Genomic DNA, 6,788 nt, shown 5'->3' with positions numbered 1-6,788 from the left:
AACCAAATCGTGTGGGATGCACATATGTATGATTCAGCTCCTAAACCAAGTCAAGCAATATAGTTACTGAAAGCTAAATGAAGACTTTTTGATTCTCAAAATTATTTATGGGATATACATTGTAATACACCTATGCAAGCTTATTTGGAGATTTAGACTACCGTTCTATACACTGGGACCTCAGGCAATATCACGCTTCAATATCTTTTTTTTTTTTTTTTTACGTTGGTCTCTGGAGCCTAATTTTAAACAAGCTTATGGTAAATCAATAGTGCAATTTCTTGCCAGTTTGTGGTAGGAAACACATAAAAACCAAAATCTAAGTCGTATATGAGACTCAGCACATTTTTTTGTACATCATGTCTTCTTGCATATCCACAGTTCTTATGATACAGTATAACAAAATGTTTCAAGGGCCTGGAAGTCAGCATTTATTTTATTTTTTTTAAGAATAGTAAAATCCAATATCTTTGCTACCTCTTGCTGAAGACTTTGATGTATTCTTGAAAAAGGTTGCTTTTCAGAGTGTGATGGGTGGCATATAAATTTAATAAATAAAGTTTCCAATATGCTTGTAGTTGCTTATTATACATTTTATTATCCCCTGAGTTTAACTCTTATTATATTTCCTAGTGCAGGGGTATGCAACCCAAAACACTCAAAGAGCCACTTGGACCCGTTTCCCACCAAAAATAAAACACCGGGAGCTGCAAAACCCTTTTGATATCTAAAATGAAGATAACACTGCATATATCCTTTTTTACCTTTATTATAGGTGTGTGTGTGTGTTTGTGTGTGTGTGTGTGTGTATGTATGTATGTGTATGTATATGTATATGTATATGTGTATATATATATATATATATATATAATATGTATATATGTATATGTATGTATTTGTTTTCTGAGGTTTTCGCGGGTATTTGTATGTAGGTCTTTGGTTAACTGGCAGTTAAAAGGAAGAAACAGCCAAGACCACACACTGCTGCTCGAGGCACGAAGCTGAAAGCACCAGCCTGAAGATGACGAATGGGACTTCGTCGAAACGTCGCCAAGACACTTCCAATTTTACGTGGGAGAAAACCCGAACAACCAAAGACCTACATATATATGTATGTATATACACACATACATACATACACACACAAACACACACACACACACACACACACACACAGGTAAAAAAAGGATATATGCAGTGTTATCTTCATTTTAGATGTCAAAAGGGTCTCTCTCTCTCTGTCTCTCTCTCTCCCTCCCTCTCTATCTGCCCTTGGTCTGCCACTCCTCTTCCCCCACTCTCTTTCTTTCTCTCTCTCTTTCCTCTCTCTCTCTCTCTCTCTCTCCCCCTCCCTCTCTCTCTCTCTCTCTTTCTCCCCCCCCCTCCTATCTGCTGCTCACCTGGCAAGTTTCAAGCTGTTGTCCACAAACTCAGGAGTAGGCAATCTCATCTCTTTTATGACTCATGGACTTCAACTCCCAGAATTCCTGAGTCAGCCACAAACACACACACACACACACACACACACACACACACAGAGAGAGAGAGAGAGAGAGAGAGAGAAAGAGAGAAGCAGGGACGCGCAATTGCCTCTCTCTGTCTCTGTCTCTCTCTGCAGAGGCAGAGGAGGCTGGGAGCCACAAGGGAAGACTCAAAGAGCCGCATGCGGCTCCGGAGCCGTAGGTTGCAGACCTGTGTCCTAGTGGCTGAAATAGATGACACTTTTTAAAAAAACCCTACTGATGATTAACAATGAGAGCAATGAGAAGAAACAGTGACCTTAACAAATACTTTTCTTGAAGTCGCAGTTTCTTTTCATTGAGCTAATGCATTTCACAATCTATATTTTTCACTGGTATCGCTAAACTCTTTCTTTAAGGTTATTCTTTTATCACCATGTATTAGGGGCATTTAGAACTTGATATTTTGACCCACAGCAATGCTGTGCTTCTTCCAGGTAGCTCATTCACCACCCAAAAGCAATTCTAATGACTTGGACATTGTAGCACATGCACATAACCTACCTTGAGTGCATGTTAGCTGGTTCATTCCTTACTGTGGAATCAACTATAGCAGAGTTGTTTGCTTTGATCACATGGAAAAGGCTGAATATATTGGAAATCAGCTGAACCTGGTAAAGTTCTCGTAGATCTGTTTGGATCCAGCAGCAAAAGTCTCCTGATGTTCTTTCCTGCCCCCTAGATCAGAGATCCCCAAACTTTTTGGCACCAGGGACCGGTTCCATGGAGAAAGGTTTTTCCATGGACCAGAGAGTGTGTGGTTTTGTGTGGTGCCTACATCCCATGGATGGGGCTTTTCTTGTTTGTGTGGCCCAGTTGCTGGCATGCCGTGGCCCAGTACTGGTCCACAGATCAGCGGTTGGGGATCCCTGCCCTAGATGGATCATCTTTCAAATTATTCTTTAGCATTTTTGTTTTAAGAGGAAGGGATTCAGATCTGAATGCTCAAATGTATGGAATTTGTTCATGTGCCTTTGGCATAAAAGCCACAAAATGCACATTTTAATAACAAATAAAAATTCATAGAAAAGTTAGACTAGTTATGACTTTACCTAAAGCTACATTATTGTCAAAGTCTTTTTTGTGATCTTTCCTAAAAGATTCAATGGATGTTGCTTCAAACGGTATTTTATGAATATGCGTCACACTCATACAATATTCCCAAAATGGAATGGACATTGCTGAACTTATATATTGTTGATACCCTATTGATTTTTATTTTTGTATTTGTGTCAGAAGCACCTACAAATTATAGCTATACATCATTCAACACTGAGCGAATAAAACAGGTATAAAATAGGTCACAGAAACATAGCATGTGTAAAAATATATAGAATAAATAGGATTAAAACTAGCTGACATTTTACCAATATTGGGCCATGTCGACAGCATTTGGGGCAAACCATCCTGCTCCATTTTGGATGCTGAATGGAACACAGTGTGCAACACAACCACCGACCACTAAACTATGCATGCAACTATAATTATTGTAAATATGTATGTAACTGAACAATACAAACAGTATAGCTTCATATTAATCTCCAAAGCCTGCTTCAAATCATTTATTAATGAAGCAATCCCTTTGGTCTGAGTTTATAATCTGGATTAAAGCCATCAAGAAAGAGTTCTGTGTCTTAGCTACCACAGCTGCATCAGTCTTAGTCATTGGAAAGGTTCTCAGATCAATTACCAAATATTTTAACTATTTTATGGTTTTATATTTGTACTTCTAAGCCACCCAAAGGATATGAGAATGGGCAGCTATAATCAATTTAAAATAATAATACAAATAATCTACTTTGCCTTTGCCAGAGTTTTGGATTTGAATGTAGTAAACATTCAAAGGGAACTATCAAGTTGAGAAAGTTTTCGAAAATGAGTGGGTTAAGTTCTTAGGGAACTTTCAGATCCAAGTAAGCATATTGTTCATAACATGCCAGATATAACAGTTATCAAAAAGAAAGAAAGTCTGGTTCATTGATGTTGCTATTTTGGGTGATATTAGGATTGAGTAAAAGCAATTGAAAAAAATGAAATATCAGGATTTGCTGATTAAAGTTGAACACTTATAGAAAAGGAAATCCATTACAATACCTATCATGACGAGAGCCCCCTGGAATGATACCAAAAAGACTTCCTCAATATCTGGAAATATTGAATTTTTCAGACCTGAAGATCCCAATTTTACAAAAAGATCTGCTTTGAACTGCCCATAATCTTAGACACTACCTTAACAATTCTTAGGTTCTAAATAAATTATTAAGTTTCCACCAGTCTTAGACTGTGAATCTAACTGTAGATTACCCACACATCATAAACCAAAATGAGTAATTTTTCCTCTCTTCTTTTGACAACTCAATGAAATCTATTTGAATATTATCCCCATAAATCAGGAACCATATGGTAAGGCTTAATGCGGGACACAAAAAGCCTTAGAATGTTACCACAATTGGTTACCACACCCTTAATATTTGTTGGAATGACAAAACCAGGCCAGTATTGAAGGAAACTACACTTCCTTACCTATCCTTACCTTCGCAATGATGGAAATGTAGATATTGCAATATTGTCTTAATTGCTGTTTGTCTTTTGTTGTTATTTTAAATTCTCACATGTATATCCCTCAATACATTCTTTGTAAATATAGTTCATTTAAATTTTATATATTATTACTTAATTGATATTGTTTTGCATACTTTTACTTTGTTGCAATTTTAGAAGTTATCATATTTAATATAATTTTAGTTGTTTACATTCTAATTTAATTTAGATCAATTGATCTAAGATTCCCATGGACATTTATTCTCTCTGTTTTCAGCAGCCCTGTTACCATCACTATTAAAGATGCCTTGAGACCCTGCTAGAAACACTTATCCGATGAGTCTACTTACCTGTCCAACTCTAACTTTCATTGATTAATCACTTCCTGTTATGATGCGTAACTGAATCAATCTTCATCTGTCAAACCAGCCTGCACAAAACCAGCACATAAATTCATTTTAAAGCTTGAAACAGACGAAAAACAACAAATGACTACAATGACACAATTAAAAATGGGCTCAGTTTAGAGCATTTCACTTGATGATTATAGACATAAACTTGTCCGAGGATGATAAATATAAATCTGCAGGAATACCATCATATCCCCAAATAAGATAGAATACTAAAAAAAAAAAAAATGAGAAAGTTTAGAGAATTAGGGGTGGAGAGGCCACTTAATGATTGTCATTAAACTAAAGATTAGCTAATGTAGTATTGATGTCTCACTAATAGAAATCAAATTAAATTGTAGTGTGCAAGTGTCTTTGATTAATTAATGTTTTTAGTGACGTTGCTTTAACATAAATTTTCTTTAATGCTACAGAATGCAACCATTTATCAGTACAATGGCTCTATCATTTCTTTTAGCAGATTAAGCAGTATCTGAACACAAGGTAGCCAAGCTTACATGCAATTCCAAATGCAGGCAGAGCTTTCTTTTTCTCAGAAAACCAACAAATTATTCCTCCTAATAATACACATTTACATGTGTATCGCATTAGAAATCAGCTTCTTCCCCCACCCACAAATTCACAAAATGTAAAATAGATGCTTCTTAATAATATTCTTCAACTCTTTTTTAAAGCACAAATTGCTCTGTAGCTTTGGCCATTAGTGGCTAAATTGGAACATATTTGCAAATGGGAAATGTCTGTCCTAATCTCCTGAAAGGAATATTCCTGTACTTTCAAATCTGACATTGACATTCCTGGAGCCAGTTCTATTTAGAATATTCACGTACGGTACTTTACAGTCACAAAGCAGTTAACAAAGCAGTACTGCAGCAGAATATAGAATTATTTCTATAATTTAGAAATCAGCATTGAGGAATGAATAGAGGAAGGGAGGGAGAGTTGCCCATAAGTAATACACAACAACAACAAAAAATCTCTGTACAGAAGAGTTACAAAAAATCCAACACAGTCCTAGTTTGCATTAACAGAGGGATAGAATCAAGATCAGGTGAAGAGTTAGTACTATTTTATAATGCCTTGGTTAGAGCACACTTGAAATATTGCATCCAATTTTGGTTGCCATAATATAAAAAAGATATTGAGACTCTAGAAAGAGTGCAGAGAAGAGCAAAAAAATGATTAAGGGACTAGGGGATAAAAAAAAAAGAACGGCTGCAGGAATTGGGCATGGCTAGTGAAAAGAAGGACTAGGGGTGACAGGATAGGAGTGTTCCAGTATCTAACGGACTGCCACAAAGAAGAGGGGTCAACATATTCTCCAAAGCATTTGAAGGCAGGACAACAAGCAATGGGTGGAAACCCATCAAAGAGAGAACCAAACTAGAACTAAGGAGAAATTTCCTGACAGGTAGAACAATTAATCAGTGGAAAGACTTGCCTTCAGATGTTGTGAGTGCTTCAACACACGAGGTTTTAAGAAGAGATTGGACAACAATTTGTCTGAAATGTTATAGGGTTTCCTGTTTGAGCAGAGGCTGGACTAGAAGACCTCCAAGGTCCCTTCCAATTCTTTTATTCTGTGAAAATCTGTGGTGCTTTTGCAGCCATCACTTTCAATCTAGTTCTCTGCAGACATTTTCAGTTTCAATTTTCAATGTTGGATTTCTGGACTATTTTTTTTGCATGAGGACCTGCAGGGGTGGGATTCAGCCAGTTCGCAGCAGTTTGGCAGAACCGATACTTAATTTTTTGTTGAGTTCGGTGAACCGGTTATAATAAATCTTGTGCAAGCCTCCTCTGCTGCCTCCCTTCGCCAGCCCTGGTATCCCTCCACCAGCCCTCCATCACTGCCACCACACTTTCTTGCACACACTTTCTTGCTGCTCTGCATTGGCCAGCATCTCCCTTCTCTGTTCTGGAAATGGCAGCCCCATTTTCTGCTGCTTTCCTCCTGGCAGAAGGAAGGAGGAAAGGAAGGACACTTCATATGGAAGGATGGTAAGCTCCAGGAAAACTACTCCAGTTCGAGCTGGGCGAAGAAGGCCAGGTTTCCCTTCCCTGATGGTTCTGCGAAGCCCTTAAGAAGCGAATCTGTTTCCCCCAGGCTTAGCCTCGGCACCTGCTTCAGAGGACAAACAGAAGAGCTTTGCTCTTTTTCTCCAGGAGGCCCTTTGAAATTGTCCCCCCCCCTCGCTCTTCTGCCCTAAAATCCAGAGAAGACACATTTTCCTCCTGATCAGCTGAGGATACAGTAGCTACCAGTATGATTTTCGTAAGAAGCCGAGTGTCTGCTCTGGATTTTAAGGCAGAAAAG

General features: G+C 37.9%; 1 protein-coding gene across 1 annotated transcript in view; it reads right to left on the bottom strand.

Annotated features, from left to right (window-relative positions):
- NAALADL2 (N-acetylated alpha-linked acidic dipeptidase like 2) overlaps window positions 1-6,788 on the bottom strand; it is a 408,397-nt gene that overhangs the window by 269,291 nt on the left and 132,318 nt on the right. The window contains exon 2 of the mRNA XM_039338401.1: window positions 4,412-4,491. The gene's annotated coding sequence lies outside the window, so the exon portion shown is untranslated. The remainder of the gene's footprint in view (window positions 1-4,411; window positions 4,492-6,788) is intronic.

This window comes from Crotalus tigris, unplaced genomic scaffold, assembly GCF_016545835.1.
Source record: "Crotalus tigris isolate CLP2741 ecotype Arizona unplaced genomic scaffold, ASM1654583v1 scf7180000017549.6302385, whole genome shotgun sequence".
Classification (NCBI taxonomy): Eukaryota; Metazoa; Chordata; class Lepidosauria; order Squamata; family Viperidae; genus Crotalus; species Crotalus tigris.
Note: the sequence above shows the minus strand (reverse complement) of the source record. Positions and strands in the feature narration are given on the sequence as shown.